At 39.6% G+C, this 21,264-nt stretch overlaps 1 protein-coding gene and 1 pseudogene across 1 annotated transcript in view; both read left to right on the forward strand.

The window, feature by feature from the left end:
• LOC139381503 (glutamate receptor ionotropic, delta-1-like) overlaps positions 1–21,264 on the forward strand; it is a 451,280-nt gene that overhangs the window by 209,679 nt on the left and 220,337 nt on the right. The gene's annotated exons all lie outside the window — the stretch shown is intronic.
• LOC139381956 (uncharacterized) lies at positions 14,901–19,338 on the forward strand (annotated as a pseudogene).

Raw genomic sequence — 21,264 nt, forward strand, 5'->3', positions numbered from 1 at the left:
TAAAGCATCTGCCAACTCAAGGGCATTATTATACTTATGAACTCATACATACAGTATAGTGTCACAAGAGACCTGCTAAGCCTACAGGTGTGTAATAGCTAATTAGCTATGGAGGAAATTATAAACAGACCAGGAGTCAATCGTCCTATCACCTTGGTCACTGCACTTCGCCCTCCTACCCATCACATGTTTACGTCCACAGCAACTGCCATTTGTTGTGTGGTATTGTAGTTTACCGTCCCCTGTCTCTGGTTTTCATAATTTTTCATCACTGTCTCTCTCTTTCTCTCTCTTCTTTTATCCTTTTTTGAATCTCTCTCTCTCTCTCTCTCTCTGTGAGTGGGCATGATGTGGGTAGACTTACCCACTAGCGAGGGCACTCTCTCCCCACAGGCTCTGTAGTCATTTGACCTTAAGGTCACTGCCTCACTGGGGGAACACTCACCAGCTGAGATCAGCTGGATTTATCCATCTACAGGGGAACCCAGAGCTGAACGCTCCCCTCATTAGCCGTGTTTAGGAGGCTTACAGGATATAAGAATGCAGGAAACCTACCATTAAAGAATGCAAAACGCTCTCTTCTGCTTTTCTAGGGTAATGAAAAGGTTATGAAGTATTTCACATGCAAAACATGTTGTCTTTGCTCCCAACAACTTTGAGTCTAATTTTAGCACTAAACGACTTGCATTGTAAATAATGCATGCAATGTATAGATGGTCCAACCATAGTTGGATATAGATTGCTGTTACTTTTAAGATATTTTAGATTACGGTTAATTTTGGAATAAAAAATTATATTATTGCAAAAGCTTTGAACCGTAACAATGGTTCAACCACATTGTAACTGTAAGACTTAGCTATACATGTAGCCGAGTTTTGCCTTGAAACAGAGTTTTCAAAATGGTTTCCGATGTACACTGAGAGTACAAAGCATTAGGATCTCTTACCTAATATTGAGTTCCACCCCATTTTTCCCTCAGAACAGCCTCAATTCATCAGGGCATGGACTCTACAAGGTGTCGAAAATGTTCCACAGGGATGCTGTCCCATGTTGACTCTAATGCTTCCCACAGTTGTGAAGTTGGCTGGATGTCCTTTGGGTGGTGGACCATTCTTGATACACACGGAAAACTTTTTAGGATGAAAAACCTAGCAGCGTTGCAATTCTTGACACACTCAAACCGGTGCGCCTGGCACCTACTACCATACCCTGTTAAAAGGCACTTAAATATTTTGTCTTGCCCATTCACCGCTGAATGGCACACATACACAATCCATGTCTCAAATATCTCAAGACTTAATAACCTGTCTCCTCCACTTCATCTACAAGGATTGGAGTGGACTTAACAAGTGACATCAATAAGGGATTCACTAAGACAGTCTATGTCATGGAAAGAGCAGGTGTTCCTAATGTTTTGTGGACTCAGTGTAGCTCACATGGTTCAAAGTGTTGAGGCTAATCACCACATTACCCAGTGGTTTATAACAAAAAACCTGCCAAGAGAGGGCCACCCACCAATACTCACGGACTAGGCGAGGAGGGCATTAAACAGAGAGGCAACAAAGAGACCAAAGATAACCCTGAAGGAGCTGCAAAGCTCCACAGCGGAGATTGGATAATCTGTCGTTAGGACCACTTTAAGCCGTACACTCCACAGAACTGGGCTTTACAGAAGAGTGGCCAGAAAAACACCATTGCTTAAAGAAGAAAATAAGCAAACATGTTTGGTGTTCGCCAAAAGGCATGTGGGAGACTCCCCAAACATATGGATGAAGGTACTCTGGTCAGATGAGACTAAAATTAAGATTTTTAGCGATCGAGGAAAACACTATGTCTGGTACAAACTCAACACCTCTCATCACCCCAAGAACACCATCAGCAGGGACTGGGAAACTTTAATCGGCAGCGGACTGGGATACTGGTCAGAATTGACGGAACGATGCATGGTGCTAAATACAAGGGAAATTCTTGAGGGAAACCTATTTCAGTCTTCCAGAGATTTGAGACTGGGACGGAGGTTCACCCTCCAGCAGGACAATGATCCTATGCTTACTGCTAAAGCAACACTCGAGTGGTTTAAGAGGAAACCTTTAAAACCTCTTAAGTCTACCCCTTCCTTTTTCGAACATTCTGTTAAAAATCGCGCAACTTTTCAGCGTCCTGCTACTCATGCCAGGAATATAGTATATGCATATGATTAGTATGTGTGGATAGAAAACACTCTGAAGTTTCTAAAACTGGTTAAATCACGGCTGTGACTATAACAGATCATGTGTTTCATTGAAAAACGCAAGAAGAACTGCTCTCTGAAAGCTAAAAATTATTTCGATAAGTCACTTTCATGGGTTGTTAAAAGGGGACAAAATTTAATATCGACCTGCATGCAATTCATACAAATTCCACACGATGTCGCCATTGTCGTCATTTTCAATGGAACTTTTTGTTGGAAAATCCAACTATCTGGATTCCGTTTCTTCCGGTCTCCACCAGGATGTTTTCAATGTGGACATTGGCAGCCATTGATTTGCAGACGAGGAGCTATTGAATATACATCGCCCTGTAATCATTTTGATAGATTATAAACGTTTACTAATACCTAAAGTTGGATTACAAAAGGATTTCGAAGTGTTTTGTGAAAGTTTATCGTCGACTTTTTTAATTTAAAAAAATGACGCAGCGTTTAAAAACGATTTAGCGTAGCGCATTTGCATTTCCAGGTGCCTAGTTGAGACATCTGCGTCTCAAGTAGGATCAAGATTAAATGTCTTGGAATGGCCTAGTCAAAGCCCTGACCTCAATCCAATTGAGAATCTGTCGTATGACTTAATGATTGCTGTACATCAGCGGAACCCATCCAACTTGATGGAGCTGGAGCTGTTTTGCCTTGAAGAACGGAAAAAAATCCCAGTGGCTTGATGTGCCAAGCTTATAGAGACATACCCCAAGAGACTTACAACTGTAATTTCTGCGAAAGGTGGCTCTACAAAATATTGGCTTTGGGGGGGGGGTTGAATAGTTATGCACGCTCAGGTTTTCTGTTTTTTTGTCTTATTTCTTGTTTGTTCCACAATAAAAAATATTTTGCATCTTTGAAGTGGTAGGCATGTTGTGTAAATCAAATGATACAAACCTCCCAAAAATAAATTTTAATTCCAGGTTGTAAGCAACAAAAATGCCATGTGGGGTAAATACTTTCGCAAGCCACTGTATACCCATTTACCCTCCTTCTCCTCCTCCTTTTCTTCCTTCTCCTACATCCATCTTATTACTTACAAGCTTCTAACACTCTCTTTATATTGGCCTAGTGTGTCTAATTGGTCAATCAAACAGTCCCACACCACTATAAAGCAGCTTCAGGCAGTGTGGAGACCTCTACATGGGTCCTGCGACTGCTCGTGTATGTCCACTAACAACATTTATCACGTCTCGTTAATTTCCCTCCTAATTATTTCAGCTCTTTCAACTCCTCTCCCTTCATGTGGTCAGAACACTGTTTCCCTGAGTCATGGTTTCCCACACCAGTGGTTCTATTTGACTTGTTTAACAGAGAGTAAATACTGTACATCCCTGGAGGAAACTACTAGTTTGGTCAGGCCGATAATGGGAGTATTCTAGTCTGGAGGTTTGTTGGTACAGTACAGTAGCAGGGCGGGGAGGAGAGACAGTGATGATGTGCAGGGGGATGTGTCTGACAGTCATATTAGTGGATGGAGAGTGATTCACTGAGCTACGCCTGTCAACCTTTTACCAAAATGGGCAAGATGTGGAGCCCAGCCCAACCAGCTCAGAAGCTCTCAACCTTGATTGAAGTGGGAATTAAATTTCTCCTTGAGTGATTGACAGCTTTCTTACATTTCCTCTACAATCCATTTGTTATAAAGCAGGGTTTGGGAGCATGGTGACATAATGCAGTTTCCTAGAATCCTGATGGTAGGTTCTAATATAACTTGAGAGGCTGACCACGACTCTATTTTGTTGCTCCCAGCCTATAGACAGAAACTAAAACAGGAAACGCCTGTGCTCAGGTCTTTTCAATGCTGGTCCGACCAATCGGATTCCATGCTTCAAGATTGCTTCGATCATATGGACTGGGATATGTTCCGCATAGCATCGGACAATAACATTGATGAATACGCTGATTTGGTGAGTGAGTTTTTTAGCAAGTGCATCGGTGATGTACCCACAGCGACTATTAAAACCTCCCCCAACCAGAAATCATGGATTGATGGCAGCATTCGCGCAACACTGAAAGTGCGAACCATTGCTTTTAATCAAGGCAAGGTGACCAGAAACATGACCGAATACAAACAGTGTAGCTATTCCCTCCGCAAGGCAATCAAACAAGCTAAGTGTCAGTAAAGAGACAAAGTAGAGTCGTAATTCAACGACTCAGACACGAGAGATATGTGTCAGGGTCTACAGTCAATCACGGACTACAAAAAGAAAACCAGCCCCTTCACGGACCCCGAAGTCTTGCTCCCAGACAAACTAAACAACTTCTTTCCTCGCTTTGAGGACAATACAGTGCCACCAACATGGCCCGCTACCAAAACCTGCGGGCTCTCCTTCACTGCAGCCAATGTGAGTAAAACATTTAAACGTGTTAACCCTCGCAAGGCTGCCGGCCCAGACAGCATCCCTCGCCACATCCTCAGAGCATGGGCAGACAAGCTGGCTGGTGTGTTTACGGACATATTTAATCATCCTTATCCCAGTCTGCTGTTCCCACGTGCTTCAAGAGGGCCACCATTGTTCCTGTTCCCAAGAAAGCTAAGGTAACTGAGCTAAATGTCTATTGCCCTGTAGCACTCACTTCCGTCACCATGAAGTACTTTGAGTCTAGTCAAGGACCATATCACCTCCACCCTACCTGACACCCTAGAACCACTCCAATTTGCTTACCGCCCCAATAGGTCAACAGACGACGCAATCACACTGCACACTGCCCTAACCCATTTGGACAAGAGGAAGACCTATGTAAGAATGCTCTTCATCGACTACTGCTCAGCATTTAACACCATAGTACCCTCCAAACTCATCATTAAGCTCAAGACCCTGGGTCTCGACCCCGCCCTGTGCAACTGGGTCCTGGACTTCCTGACGTGCCATCCCTTACATTGAGTGGCTGCTGCCAACATACTCACTCACATCTCTAGCCACTTCAATAAATAAAAATTGGATGTAATAAATGTATCACTAGCCACTTTAAGCAATGCCACTTTATATGATGTTTACATACCCTACATTACTCATCTCATATGTATATACTGTACTCTATACCATCATCTGCATCTTGCCTGTGCCGTTCGGCCATTTCTCATCCATATATTTTTATGTACATATTCTTATTCAGTCCTTTACACTTGTGTGTATAAGGTAGTTGTTGTGAAATTGTTAGATTACTTGTTAGATATCACTGCATGGTCACATTAACATCTTCTAACCATGTGTATGTGACAAATAAAATGTGATTGGATTTGTCAGATATCAAGACATCAATGCACTAGAGGAATTAGTGTGAACATTAGCGAGTGATGAATCCTCTTTTAATGGATTGACTGGATTAATTATTCTCTGTCTCCACAAACTGATACTTTGGTGTGAGTGTTTGTGTGGCAGTTTTTGAGTGATAGGACACATTGAATCAGAGGGCAGAGATGGGTTCTCTTTTCTTCTTAGAATTGTTAACCATTCATCTCCACACACGGGGATGTATCGCCAGATCTGGTATGCTTGATTACAAGCCTTTAATACCATCCATATAGTGTTACAGACACATTTAGGCTCGTGGCCAATCCTCAATAAGGGTTTGTGAGATATCCCTTCCCCTGAGGTAGAACAAAACACAACAATGCTTTTTCACATCTCTTATGTCTCCCATTTATGAAATGGTTGGTTATGTAAAAATATTATGTCCTAAACTTATCAAAGTGCAGAATCATGCCTGTCTGGAGGGGGGATGGGCCACATAAGCTCATGTGACCCTCTGATAATGTAACAAATGTAAATACAGGTAGGCAGTTGTCTGCACTACATCCACAAACAGCATTAGGATATCTTAATGCATCTTGGAAATATAGACCTGTAAGCACAGAGATACAATAGGTGGAAATGTCACCGATGAATATTTAGGATGAATTTAAGCTTTAGTTTTTGGTAGCTGATTAAAAGACAACTTTCCAAGTCAAATTTGTTCTCATTCAGTGTTTTATGGCCCTGTCTGTCAAAAATACATACAGTTACATGTTTTTTTATGTTGTGGCTATTGTAATATAACTAGCTCTAAGAAAAACAAGTGGGCACAAACGCTGAAAAGTTTCCTCTGTGGATTTTATTTGTTCAGCCCCTACCTACTCTTGCAATGACATTAGCCCCCCCCCCCCCCCCCCCCGCCACCACAGTGCCATTAAATTGTGGTTAAATCACCTGTGTATAGTCTTGTTTTTAATGAGACGTCCTTCAGATTTATGTACTATTCTTATGACCTGTAGTCAAGTCTATTTTTGTGCAGTTCAACTTTTTGGGAATCCAAAATACTTGCTATAATTACACTCAAACACATTTGTCCAGATATAGAAAAGGTAGCAGAGTGCTTGGCATGGCAACACCAAATATTCCAAGTTGCAAGGCTCTTTGAGAATCAATGAAGCAACTCTGAGGCTCCAACAAAAGGAAATATAGTCCAACCCTTGACACCCTCTCTCTAACTCTATAAATACATTAAAATGTTTTGTTTTGTCACACACCGGTGCAGGGTGCAGGGTGCAGTAAAATGGGTTGTTTTACAGGGTCAGTCATAGTAGTAGTAGTAGTAGGTTAAATGCCTTGGACATGGGCAAATCGATTTTTCACCTTGTCGGATTGGCCTTTCGGTTACTGGCCCAACGCTCTAGGCTGCCTGTCGCCCTACATCTTGCCCCCACTGTCCCTACACGATTGGGCTCTTAAGTCACCTCCTTCCTTATAATTTAGAAATGAGCTTTGATTCATGGTTAGTCCAATACGTAGGATGCAACCACACATGATGACAAATGCATAAGGCAGGTGTTCACTACAATGAATCATCACAACCTGACACTCATTGACAAGAAATGCCATCAACTTACTTGGCCTTCACATACAGGATGATAGGAATTGCACCTCTACAATGTCAATGTCATCCTGAATCTCCCAGAAGTGTCCTTGATAGGCCCACTCCACCATCAGCCCTCCCCTCTGGCAGTTACTACATACAGAGACACCATGGAACTTGACTGCCACAGGTCAGAAGGCCATTCAACAGCCAAAATGCCATCTGGAAAGTGCTGGCGAGCATTGCACTCATATGTACCTTTTTGCTACCAACCATGGCTTGCCAGCCCATGTGATACCTGAACTGGGCTCGTGAAAAATGCATCGGTCTAATGCATCAGTCTAACCTTTTCCCTATTTCCCCCACAACATCCGGCAAACGAGGCCCATTAGGATGGACACATTTAACAAAGATGCTTGTATGTCATTGTGTATGGTGGATGGGGATTGACTGTGAGATATTGGCCTTTGTGCACCATACTTGACCAGCTCCACCTCATCCGCAACCTCTTTACTGTCCATCACAGCCCAGGGATCATCTTCAAATGTGTATGTGTGTGGAGCTGTGCTATGTCCCTCATAACACTTCTTAGTTGTAGTCTATGACCTACACTCTAAGTAACCTCTAGTTAACCTGAGGTTGGCCTCGCCGGTTCTGTCACTCTCCTTATCTGCTGCTGGGCCTGCCATTGACCGTGGTCACAGCCAAACAGCCAAACATGCACAGTTAATATCATCCAAATAATCTTCCTTCCCGACTTCCAAAAGAAAATGAAGGGATAACTTAACTCTATTTCTTGAACTGCATTGTTGGTTAAGGGCTTGTAAGTAAGTATTTCACGGTAAGGTCTACAGCTGTTGTATTTGGTGCATGTGACAAGTAACATTTGATTTGATTTGAATATGTAGGATGTGACTTCACATTCAACATTCAACATAACAAAATCGATAACACTTTACCGTAGGTGTACATTCATTAATATTTAACTAAATAGTAATAAATGTATTAATAACATAGTAGTCACATGTAATTACTATGTCAACACTATATAATTACAAGGTAATAACAGTTTAGCGGTATAGGTTATTACACAAGTGGAACAAGAACATGTTCCAAATCAGCTTGTCGGAGGGTATTCCACACATGTAATTACTCATGATTTATGTATATGTAATTACAAGATGTTTTTGTTCAAATGTAACTAACATGTTCTGTAATTACACTTTTGCAGTCTCCTGTGTCACACCATGTTAGCAATGTTACATGTAACAACATAAGTCACTACCACCAAACTAAAACTAGGACAGCTGTTGTAACAATGCACACCCTATCATTAACTACAGCTTCAGTTATCTTATTTCCATATTATTTGGCTTAAAGGATGAACTGAATTAAATGTAAGAGCGATGTATTTACAATGGATATGCATGTAACTATAATGTACCTACCCGGGAGCAAGCAACTTAAACTAAAGTGTTATAACCTTTGTAAATAATATGTACCTGCCTTTGAAAAGAGATTTCGGGTTTATTTCCCTGGCTTCAAAGGTGTAATATAAGTGAAATGTTAAAAATAATATAATGTTTAAGGTTAATGTAGGTACTCATGAGCAAGCATCTTCAAGTAAAATGAAACACAGTAGGGTAAACCTCTTTATTATAATCATTGGGAAAATACACTTCAATTAAGAATAAATGTTGCTACAGCACCTAAAAGTGTAGTTACAATTTACTTTCAATGCAATTACATATTTCACAGGATATCAAAATGTAACTTATTACAATGTTGTTATTAATAACAGTATTGAAACTACAATGTTTCTACACAGGAACAAACAACTTAATGTAAAGTGAAACACATCATGAATTACTCATGTAATTACAGTACTAAATAGTTACAATGTTACCATGATGGCAGACACCCAATACAGTACTCGTAGTTGTGATCAATGGGAATCCATCTCAATCTAGGAAGAATGTTGTTACAGCACCTTTAAGTGTAATTACTATGTAATTGATATGAAATATTTTGCAGTGTATCAAAATGTGTAATTACAATGTCATTTACATTGTTTTTATAATACCTACAATGTTTCTACACAGAAACAAGCAACTTAATGTAAAGTGAAACGCATTTTGATTTACTCATGTAATTAATATGTAGTTTCTATGTCACGTGTTTTTGTGTTTTTTATTGTAGTAGGTGAAGTTTGGTAATACACTTTCTTGAGGGTTGATGCATAGCGTGTTGATCGGACAGTGATATGTTTGGAAGCAATGGAATCCATAGTCTCCCGTGTGATATAAAAACATTTTTAAGTGGACTGACCCAAAAGACACGGAGAGCAACAAAACATGCTTATAACCCTGTCAAAAGAATGAAACACAGTCATTTGAAAGACAACATTGACCCTTCTTATGTGACAAACAATGTCTGATATTACAGCTTGGAATGGTCTTGACATTTCCTCTAGGGGGTGCATGCTAAGAGTGAAAATCGTACAGCTGATACACTAATCGGACGTCTTTGACGAGTTGAGAGGGTACTCCTTTCTAATTCTCTTTACCCAACCAGGATATCCACTCAATAAAAGGAGATGCCTCTTTAAACTTGTTTTGGTCTGATTGCACCTTAGCCTCCCAACCTGCCCCTTTATTGACTGCCACACTCTTCAATGTGTTGTGTGTGTGTGATAAACTGTGTGAGGATCCACAAAGTTGTGTGTCTGGTGATTGTAACCCAGCATATTCAGAGACCTGACAAAAACTCTCCAGCAGTCACTCAGAATTGTGGAACCTCTTCGCACATGTCAACTGATGATAGGGATTAAGGCTGCCTGTGAACGGTTTTCCACCATTTTAAGAACTGGGCACCGTCTGTTGTTTAATCTCCATCATCCCAAACAACCAACCCTGTCTTCTTCACGTTTGCCCCATCCTTCCACGATTGTACTGAAAGATAGGAATAAGTGAATATCGTTATTTTGTGACAGATAGTTGGCCAGTGGTTAGTCGCGCCTTGAAATGGTGAGGGATCAGTAAATCCATGAGAACTGGCCTCTCGAGTGGAGCACTGCATCGCAGTTGCTAGCTGTGCCACTAGAGATCCTGGTTCGAGTCCAGGCTCTGTTACAGCTGGCTGCAACCGGGAAGCCCATGGGGCACAATTGGCCCAGCGTTGTCTGGGTTAGGGGAGGGTTTGGCTGGCAGGGATGTCCTTGTCCCATTGTGCTCTAGAGACTCCTGTGGCGGACTGGGCACATGCACACTGACATGGTCGCCAGCTGACATGGTCACCAGCTGTTTCCTCTGACACATTGGTGAAGCTGGCTTCTGGGTCAAGTGGGCATTGTGTCAAGAAGCAGTGCGGCTTGGTTGGGTCGTGTTTCGAAGGACACATGGCTCTTGACCTTCGTCTCTCCCGAGTCTGTACAGGAGTTGCAGTGATGAGACAAGACTGTAACTACCAATTGGGGAGAAAAAAAGTAAAAATATATATAATCAATGAGAACTAGCATAATTTAATTTATGACACAAGGTCTGATGGGTAAAGTTGTATACTGTAATGTTGAATGACCTGAAACATGATATGTCCAAGAGAACTGAGATGTATTTATCAAATAATTCAGTATATGAAATGGGCAAGGACTCTATTTGTTTCATCCATATCAGTATATTTACTGGGGAGTACTTTAAAATGGCAACTGAGTGAAATATGATATCAACAAATACTCAGTTCCCAAGCCCAGATAATGAATGTTACTACATCAAAATGCATAATGCTATACTTTTTTCTTGTGCGAGGACTTGGATTCATCTATCATCACCAATCTCCGTAGAGAACTTGACCCAATTTAGAAACCCTTCCTTCCCTTGAACCTCCTCAGGGCTTAGTTGCAGACCTTCAATAATGAGAGGTAAGACAAATGTTAGTGATATGAGAATACTTGAGAGTCCCAGGGAAGTATGACCCTCAACTTCTATAGGAGGGGCACCGAAATCAAATCTTGCTTTGGGTCCCAAATCGTCTTGAGCTGACACTGCTCCTGTCTTATGTGGAAATGCACTTTAATGGAAGTTGTCCGAAAATAACTGAGTTTGACTGTTGTTGCATTTGCACTGTAATGCAATGGAAACATTTTTATATTTGATCAAACATTCAGCCTATATCCAGTCAGCAGTTATACCTTTATTTAACTAGGCAAGTCAGTTAAGAACAAATTCTTATTTTCAATGACGGCCTAGGAACAGTGGGTTCTGCCCCTTATTCAGGGGCAGAATGACAGATTTGTAACTTATCAGCGCAGGGATTCAAACTTGCAACCTTTCAGTTACTAGTCCAACGCTCTAACCACTAGGCTACGCCGCTGCCCCAAATTAAAACAAATTGAGTAATCAAAGTAATAATTGACAGATTGATTATCAGAATAGTTAGTTGCAGCTCTAAAAACAGTACTCAAAACACATTTGAAACAGCTTTTACTTCATTTGCCTGAATAGTGTAGGCTCACAAGAATAATAAATTAAGGCAGCAGCAGTGGTCCAAGCCTCTCCAGTCGCACCATGCTGCCCTTCTCGGCCTGCCACCACTATAGTTCTGTGGGAAACACTGGTCGGGATGGTTGGAAAAGGAAGCTAAATGTTGAAAATCTTGGAGTGCCCCTTTACGCTGTCCAGTAAATAATACATTAAATATCCCAAAAGCCTGATTATTAAAAACACCCTTTTACATATTGTTTGTAAGTGAGCAAAAATGTCCTCAGAGTGAATAAACAAAACTTTTTCAAAGTCAAAATTGCTAATAATTTGGTGTTGATCGACAACTGTAACAATGACAATGCACCTCTCTCAGGCTTTTCGTCATTCTTGTCAGGGTCCTTGAGCTCCGTGCAATGCTATCCTCTATATATATGTTTTTACATTGAACCTTTATTTAAGTAGGCAAGTCAGTTAAGAACAAATTCTTATTTACAATGACAGCCTACCCCGGCCAAACCCAGATGACGCTGGGCCAATTGTGCGCCGCCCTATGGCACTCCCAATCACAGCCAGATGTGATGCAGCCTGGATTCAAACCTGGTACTGCAGTGACAGCTCTTGCACTGAGATGCAGTGCCTTAGACCGCTGCGCCACTTGAGTAGCCGAACATGCAGTGTGACCCCTGTGCAATTCTGCAATATTGCAAAAAGAAATTAACACATCAGATCAATAGTATATGACAATGGAAACCCCAATATGTTTTTCATAAATGGAATCCACCATAGGCCCCAGACATTGAGACCCAGCTTTTGGAAACACAACCTTAACTTGCCCTTAAACCACATTATCTTCATCCTGGAGAGACCTACTCGCCATACCTTGTTCCATTTCTGTTCTAACCTATGTCACGGAACACTAACTAACATGTAATTACTTAGCAGAGAGCCCCACACTCACCAGTACCTTGTGTATGGTTGTTGTGCATAATTTTATTGGGGCTGAAAGAGCATGAAAGAGCATTTATGTGAGTGACAGATATTAACAAAGTGGTCAAGGTTTACCACTAGCTCAACTATTTAATCATCAATGAAGCATCCCATCCCACTGTAAAAACAAAACAAAAAAAGTGTTAGGGATTTTTTGAAACTCTTTTGGGTAATGCAGCCCCTGACTGTGAACCACTTTCTAAAAATGTAATTATCCCAAACTTTCTTAGTGTGTCATTCATTAACCTACCGATGAAGAAATGTTACCCAATTGTAAGTGGAACCCGAGAATGGCTAAAGATGAAATCCTTCCTGATGGAGCAGAGGGAGTCTGATGATGCCTCTTGTTTCGACAAATCCTGCAAGGAAACACCCACATTTAACCCAGACACAGGTGCACGTTTTAGAGACTGACACGAAGTGATAATTGAAATGGAACATAGACTAAGTAATTCTATTACATTCAATTGCATTCTATGATTATCAATGGACTTTTTCAGTAACAGTAGGAATGCATCCACATTGTTGGAATTAGGAGGACCAAAGCTCTCCAGATAGAGATGAAACATCTTGAGTGGTAGGCTGCAGGCCAATGGTGTGCGTTTCCTAAGCTCTTCACTTGCTCTGAACCGGTTGGCAGTCCTGAGTGTCCAGAATGGTGTGCGTTTCCTAAGCTCTTCACTTGCTCTAAACGGGCTGGCAGTCCGGAGTGTCCAGAATGGGAATGCAACTTGGACACAGAGGAGAGCGAGCCCTTGTAGAGACTGGAAATCTGGACTGAAAAATGATATATACTGTAGGTCAATGTCTGAAAAATGATATATACTGTAGGTCAATGTCAGCCCGCTTAGCTCGGCCCAGCAGCGTACACACCTAGAACCTATGAGACTAGCTAACTAGGTTTACATACCAGCTCAAGATGAAAGTGAAATGCACTGTCTGTACAGCAAATGTACATTTTTTTTTTTTTTTTTACAGTAATCATAATTTCAAACATTTCCAAAGTGCTTTAGGCCAATCAATACCCGTTGTACTGTTAATTTACTATGTGTATCCATCTTTGCATGCATTCCGGATCATTATCTGCTTTGTATCCGTGAAATACCGACGTGCAGGATATTGTTCGAACTTTACGCCAAAAAATCACGTTGAGCGAAATCGAGGACAAAACGCAGTGACAGTCAACGTTGGCCAAGGAGAACCAAGGTAAATAAGTTGTCATATATTAATGTAGTTAAAATGTACTATTGAATTTGTCTTGTTAATCGATGGATTTCATGTGACATATCAGTGCAAATGAGGCGCTTTTTGTGGGACCATCTTTTTCTCGCTCCCATCCTGTCGTTTTTAACATAGCTAGCTAACGTTAGTTAAGGACTAAGTGACACAGCTGAACTGTTGCTGGTTTGCACAAACAGTAGCTTGCTGGTTGTATTTTGCCAATTATATTATCTTCACTTGGTTTATTATCTTGCTAACAATGTAACAGACGCAAAATATATGTTAATTGTTGCCTTGGCAGGATAAGCCAGTTTTCTAACTGTCAACTAACTTTTTGATGACTAGCTAACTAGGTAGCAGTGCAAATTACATTATAATAGTATTAGCTAGGAGCCTGGCTATAGCTTGGCCAAGTAGCCATTTGTCATGTGTAGCCTGGCTATAGGTTGGCCATGTGTAGCCGAATAGAAGCCGACTCAAATAGTGCAAATGTAAAGCCAATATAGCATTCTAGTTAGCTAGATAGCTAGCAACCTCAGTTAATAAGCATACTAAGGTTAATGTTACTAGCTAGGCTAGTCTATTGTCAGTGTGGTGCTAGCTAAGGTTAGCTTAGCCAAACCATTTGCTGGTAGTTAGCTAGACAAGCTGGCTGCTTTATTATGTTCGCTAGTTGTATGCCATAGCTCTAGCCAGCTCATGAAAAGTTGTTACCAACATTGTAGTTACATAAGAAGTGATATACCAATTTCCACATAAGTAATAACCTAATACTACAAAAAGTATATACAATGTAGATAGTGTGATAATATATATGTAATTACGCATGGGTTCCTACAGTAATACCTGATGTATTAATATAATTGGCCTTCGAAGTATTATGCAGTATTGCACCTGTAATAACCATAGCTAGAATGAATACCTGCAATTACATAAAAGTACATTTTAGTACCTTTTTTGTCGAGAGCTCGCTAGACCCTTAGTGATTCTGAAAACCATGTTTGTATGGCCCACACATTTATAATAGATTCCAATTAGATTGCATGACACATTTTTCAACAGTACTTTGGTTTATACTGGAAATGTGTTCTTTGTTCATCTATAGAATGTCATGTAAAAGGACTTACAAACAAAGAAAGAAGATGACCTCATCAGCAGAGGATGGTGCCATAACCAAAGTGGTAGATGTTGAGATCCCTAAGCAAGCGGTACAGGAACCAACTGTGGTTGCTGGAGATGATGATATAGCTCCCATAGATGGTAAGTATGGCTTTATTCATCAAAATGTTTGCTTTCAGTAGAAACAACAATACAATTATTTGTCGTAGAAAGTTAAATATCTGACCTGACCAAAGCACCAGACTCTGTTGGCTCTTTGATATTGTTTATGTGACTAGTCTGTAATATTGACACTGCAAAGTGCGAGCTAGTGGGTAGAACCTTTCTAAGTACGCTTCAGTTCATATTTCAGTTCAGAAGTGCGACAAGAATGAATTCCTCGCCCCATGCAAATACCTATACCACTTTCACACCAAGAACAAGGGTTTTACCCTGTATATTTGAAGTGAGTTTAGCCCGTGCCAGACCATTCATACTTAACCTATGACACAGGTAATAAGCATGAAGGGCCATTCATTGAAAATATAAAAGAGTGGGCTGTTGCGTTTAGACAGTACTGATTACGGGTCAATGAACACAGGTCGACCCATACAGACCAATGGCTCACCCATGTTTTGCATGTGTTATTAGATCGGCCTTAAATCCATCTTGATTGTTTGTGCTTTAATTAAATATTGTGGAGGAACGAATGGTTATCCGACCTGTTTTTGTGTATCACAGATCTGTGCATCAGCCAGGCTATAAACTATCTAAAAGGCAGGCCGGTCCACTGTCTAGTGGTTGGGAATCCCTGTTTTAACCAGTCATCTCTTGGCTGACATTAGCCAGGATGTTTTATTTATTTCTCCCTTCGGACAATGGGGTCAGACTCCCTCCCTATGACAACCAAGTCCTGCCTCATCTGTTGTTCAGTGTGTTTGCATTGTCTAATGACATAGTTAAACAATTGTTCTGTAGAATATCTTATAACGTTGCAACGAATGCCCTTTGTTTGAATTATAGTGTCTGTATCAAGCCCCTCTGACCATACAACTGACAATTTGAAAGTGTAGATGCTGAAGAAAAAGATCAAGATGGAGGCTTTGGAAGTGGAGAAGGACTTCATCCGCAAAACTGTTAACCAGTTGTATGGTAAGATAACGTCAGAAGTCTGTTTCCATTTCTGTCTGGGATTTTGTCAACATAATTGCTGTCAAGCCAACCCAATTTGTCATTAAAGAAGATAAGGAGGCTTATATTAAAGACTGTCGCTGATAATGTCTTTCACCAATCATCTGTTGGCTGACATTAGCCTGAATGTTCTCTTTATTTTTCCTTTAACTGTAGGGCAAGGGGGTCAGACTCTCCCTAGGACCAAGTCCTGCCTCTTCTGTAGGTACGTTTATTTGCATTGTTTAATGGCATCTTTAAAGTTTTGTTTTAGAGTAAGGGAGAACTTTCACATACTGTACAATAAGAGTGATAGTAATTAAGATGATGATAATGATGATGATAGCTACAAGTTTGACTCTAGAGCTGTGTCTCTAAACCTTACTAGCTGTTAAATCATTCCTCTGACCCTGTTTCCTCAGACAAGGTTTAAGAGGTCTTCCTAAGTGTATTGGTTTTGTTCACGCCAAATTAGGCAAATATCACTCTGTGTGTGCTTTATGAACACAGCTAGTCATGAATGTGTCATATCTCATCACAAAAGGGGCGGGTCCAGATACACAAACAAATTTATTCATGATCCAATTTTGGCAGAAATGTGCTGCCTGTGTAGACTACTGCCAGATTGGTTTGGCTGCATTCATGCATAAAGGAAATTAGCTAATTTCATTGAGGTATTATAATAAGTGTGCTTGCAGAACGCAATAACTCTCTTGTTATTCTGCATATTTAATATTATTATTCCTCTTCTGCCCGCTCCTGCTCCCTATCAACTTAATAAAATGTAAAAACTATTATCATCACTTAAACTCTATTCTGTCGAGCGTTACATTTCCAGCTATGACTTTTTTTCTTGATACTACTTTTACTTTTTATGTTAGACTTTTTAATACACCAAAAGCTCACATAGACTCCTATTAAATTTCCTAAACATTCCAAACTGACCATTGTTAAGTCTGCTATCTCTTGTCATTTCAAATTAGAACAGCTCCTGATTACCTTAAGGGCTGCTTAACTCACACTTTGATACTATTTGTAATAGAGTTTTCCCCGACAAAAAAAATCTTGGTCGACTAAGAGTCTTCTGTTCTTTCGACTAATTGATTGGTCGGAATTTTAAAACTTGTTTTTTTCCATATATAGACACATCCTATGCATTTGAATAAAATCATCTATATTCACTGAGCTTGTCTGATGCTTTATGCACTCTGTTTGATTAAATAATTAAGACGCACAAATGACTAGAGGGAATCCGACCAGCAATCCGGCTCAGAATTGCTACACTATGTTTAAAAGAAAAAGACAGCAAGTGACTGTGACTAGCACACGTTGTCTCTCTGCTGCAGCAACCACTCGAAAGGGGGGAATGTTTAGGCTACTGGATGCTCATGAGGTAAATGGAAAGTCAGATGTGTGGAATATATTTGACTAGTTGTGGAAAATACTGGAGATCAAGAAGAATAAAGGAGAAAGTGCTGTGTGCATTTTATGTGTGCCAAACAGGTGCTGTTAGATTACAATAAAGCAATTCTGACCAATTGGAACAATGTAAAAAAAAAACACAATATAAATAAATAAGCGTAGCAGTCTGATGTAAGGTTTTTTGTTGTTGTTGTTATGCCTTTATTACAGCAAAGACTAAACAGTCGCATTCATTCGTGAATGCAATTTCCGAAATGGAACAGTTTATTTATTGTTTAATTATTCAAGGCTTGCTTTATTGCATTTCAAATCATGAATGACTCGTATGCTTTGTGATGACATAAACAAATGAATGATTGACTGATACAGTAGCCTACAGTATATGAGTATTGAAGTATACACCTAAGTAAGTTACGGTATTAAGACCATAGAGGATGCGCTCTTAGGCATACAGCTGGTGGGTTCACAAGGCTGCTATACTTAGCCTACTAATGATGATGACATTAATTTTTATTATAATGATGATTGTAATAGTAATAATAACAATTAGAAGGAGATCTAGAAACAGAAGCGTTATTATTATTATTATTATTATTATTATAAATATTATTTTTCTGACAATTTGGAACAGTGTAAACAACACTACATATATTGTAAATAATACCAGGGAAGTGTAAAGCCTTTATTACAGCAAAGCAAAGATTAAAAACAGCTGCATTTTAAAAATGGTTTACTTGACATGTCGTTGCATTAGGCATGGTGCTCACAGAATCAGTATGCTATTAAATAGACACTCAAACAGGCAACAGAAGCAGGATCTGTCTTATTTCTGTAGATACTTTATATTTAGAGGATTTATAAAGCCAGGCACATTTAACTGTTAGGCTATTGATTATAGACCTAATTAAGTTGGGGTTTCCTCTCTCGTCACTTTTCGTAGACAATAAGGCAAGGGCTGTTTTCTCGTCTCCTAACTATGGTGCTGCCTCCGCAGCATTATTCTCAACACCAATATGCTGGTTAACTTTGCTATTAAGCACATAGCAACATGGTCTAGGAAAATGTACCAATTGAACAGTGAACTAATGTGCTTAAGAACCGTGGACAGCGACCACTAGCCAATGCATTTGTTATAAAATAATGTATTTTTTATTAGTGTTGCACCATTGTTCTTATGTAGTTTAACTGTATACATTAAAAGTAGCATGTCTTTGAGTGATGGACTGCGCCATCCCCATGGCCTCCACAGTGGATTAGTTTACTCAGACAGGCGTGAATCAGACTTATGTCTTGTACACCATGATATATGTTTGGAAAATTTTGAAGGCACACGGCTGTCTTTATAAGGTCCCACAGTTGACAGTGCATGTCAGAGCAAAAACCAAGCCATGAGGTCGAAGGAATTGTCCGTAGAGCTCTGAGACAGGATTGTGTCGAAGCACAGATCTGGGGAAGGGTACCAAAACATTCTGCAGCATTGAAGGTCCCCAAGAACACAGTGGCCTCCATCCTTCCTAAATGGAAGAAGTTTGGATATAGTTTTTTGGTTTAGAATAAATGCTTTTGTGTTCTGATTTCAGCAAGCACATTAATAAATTGCTTTATGTTTTACATGTTAGCAGCCACACCTACAAAAAGAAGGGAAGCATGTCCGCTGCTTTCCACAGCGTGGGAGTGGATCGCAACACTATGGTGATGAATGCCCCTCTGGTAGAGATCATGCTTGTAGTGCCGGAGTTCCTTCATTCACAGGCAGTGTTTGAGATCTCTAAAGAGACACTCAACCAATATGCAAGAAGGATCACCAAAAATGCAACAGCAGAGGTGAGCTATGCTATAAAATAGAAGAGGCGTAATGAACTGCTCCCTATTACTTATAAGTTCAAATAAACACTGATTATGCACACTCATTCACACACACACGTGCCCGCACACATACACACACTGGGTAGAGATAATGTAAGAGTAAGATAGTGTGTCCCTGCTGTAAAACAATCATAAAGATTTTTTGAGATGTGGTGCAAGGAACTGCTCCATATCCCCTATAAACTTGATTTTGCTCACATTTATGTTGAAATGTTAATGTTAATGTAGCATGTTCTGGCTGTAAATTCGAAAACAAAAATAAACAAAATATTGTGAGTGGTTGACACTTGCTCCAGATGTGCAGTGAAGAGAGCCGTCTGTACATGTTCCACAAAGATAATCACAAAATTAAATCAAATTCTAAAATCCAAAAGGAGCGAATGATTTTAGAATGGCGGAGCGCCGTTCCTGAATGCATATAGTGGAAACACTGCAAAAGACATTTACATGCCAACCCCTAACTATAGAATTCCCAAGTACTGTACTGGGTATCTGCCATAGTTGTAACATAGTAACTACATAGTGATTACATCAGTAATTCACAATGTGCTTCACTTTACATTAAGTTGCTTGTTCCTGAGCAGAAACATTGTGGTTACGATACTTTTCTTTATAACATTGTAATAAGTTACATTTTGATATCCTGTGAAATATGTAATTGCATTGAAAGTAAATTGTAACTACACTTTTAGGTGCTGTAGCAACATTTATTCTTAATTGAAGTGTATTTTCCCAATGATTATAATAAAGAGGTTTACCCTACTGTGTTTCATTTTACTTGAAGATGCTTGCTCATGAGTACCTACATTAACCTTAAACATTATATTATTTTTAACATTTCACTTATATTACACCTTTGAAGCCAGGGAAATAAACCCGAAATCCCTTTTCAAAGGCAGGTACATATTATTTACAAAGGTTATAACACTTTAGTTTAAGTTGCTTGCTCCAGGGTAGGTACATTATAGTTACATGCATATCCATTGTAAATACATTGCTCTTACATTTAATTCAGTTCATCCTTTAAGCCAAATAATATGGAAATAAGATAACTGAAGCTGTAGTTAATGATAGGGTGTGCATTGTTACAACAGCTGACAGAGTCCTAGTTTAGTTTGGTGGTAGTGACTTATGTAGTTACATGTAACAAGGTTACATATTAGGATGCATTGCTAACATGGTGCGACACAGGAGACTGCAAAAGTAATTACAGAACAGGCTAGTTACATTTGGAACAAGACATCTTATCATATGTGCATAAATTATGAGTAATTACACGTGGAATAACCTCCGACAAACTGATATGTTCTTGTTCCACTTGTGTAATAACCTATACTGCTAAAACTTTATTACAGTGTAATGACTTATTGTTTACATAGTAATTACATTTATTTTATAAATACGTGTATTACTATTTAGTTACATATTAATTAATGCACACTTAAGGTAATGTGTTACCAAAAAGTCCACCCACAGGTCAATTAAGCATGTGTACAGGAGTGGTCTAACATCATGATAATGTCTAATGAATTGGGTAATTCATTATGGAATATAAAATATGGATTTATGTATTTTCTACAGTAAATGGGGCACCACCAATCATTTAAGTCAATAGGAAATGTTCTTAGCGAGTAGGGATTAACCGTACGTATCACAATCATTTTATTGACGTGGGATGAAGCATCTCAGAGACAGTGATATTATTTTATAAAACAAAGAATATTTATCATAAAAACAAGGTAATACTACAGTAAAGGATGAATTAATCATTGACAGATTATGGCAAAATGATATGCAGTGATGAAGTTGTTAGCAAGGGGAAGAAAGAGGGGAAAGTAGAGTATGGTTTCTTTTAACTCAAACTCTTGTCAGATTCCCAATTGTCCTTTCAGTGCGAAAATGGGAGAAAGGGTGGGATACGGGGAAAATACTTAATATCATTTAACATTT

This window comes from Oncorhynchus clarkii, chromosome 23 (assembly GCF_045791955.1).
Source record: "Oncorhynchus clarkii lewisi isolate Uvic-CL-2024 chromosome 23, UVic_Ocla_1.0, whole genome shotgun sequence".
NCBI lineage: Eukaryota > Metazoa > Chordata > Actinopteri > Salmoniformes > Salmonidae > Oncorhynchus > Oncorhynchus clarkii.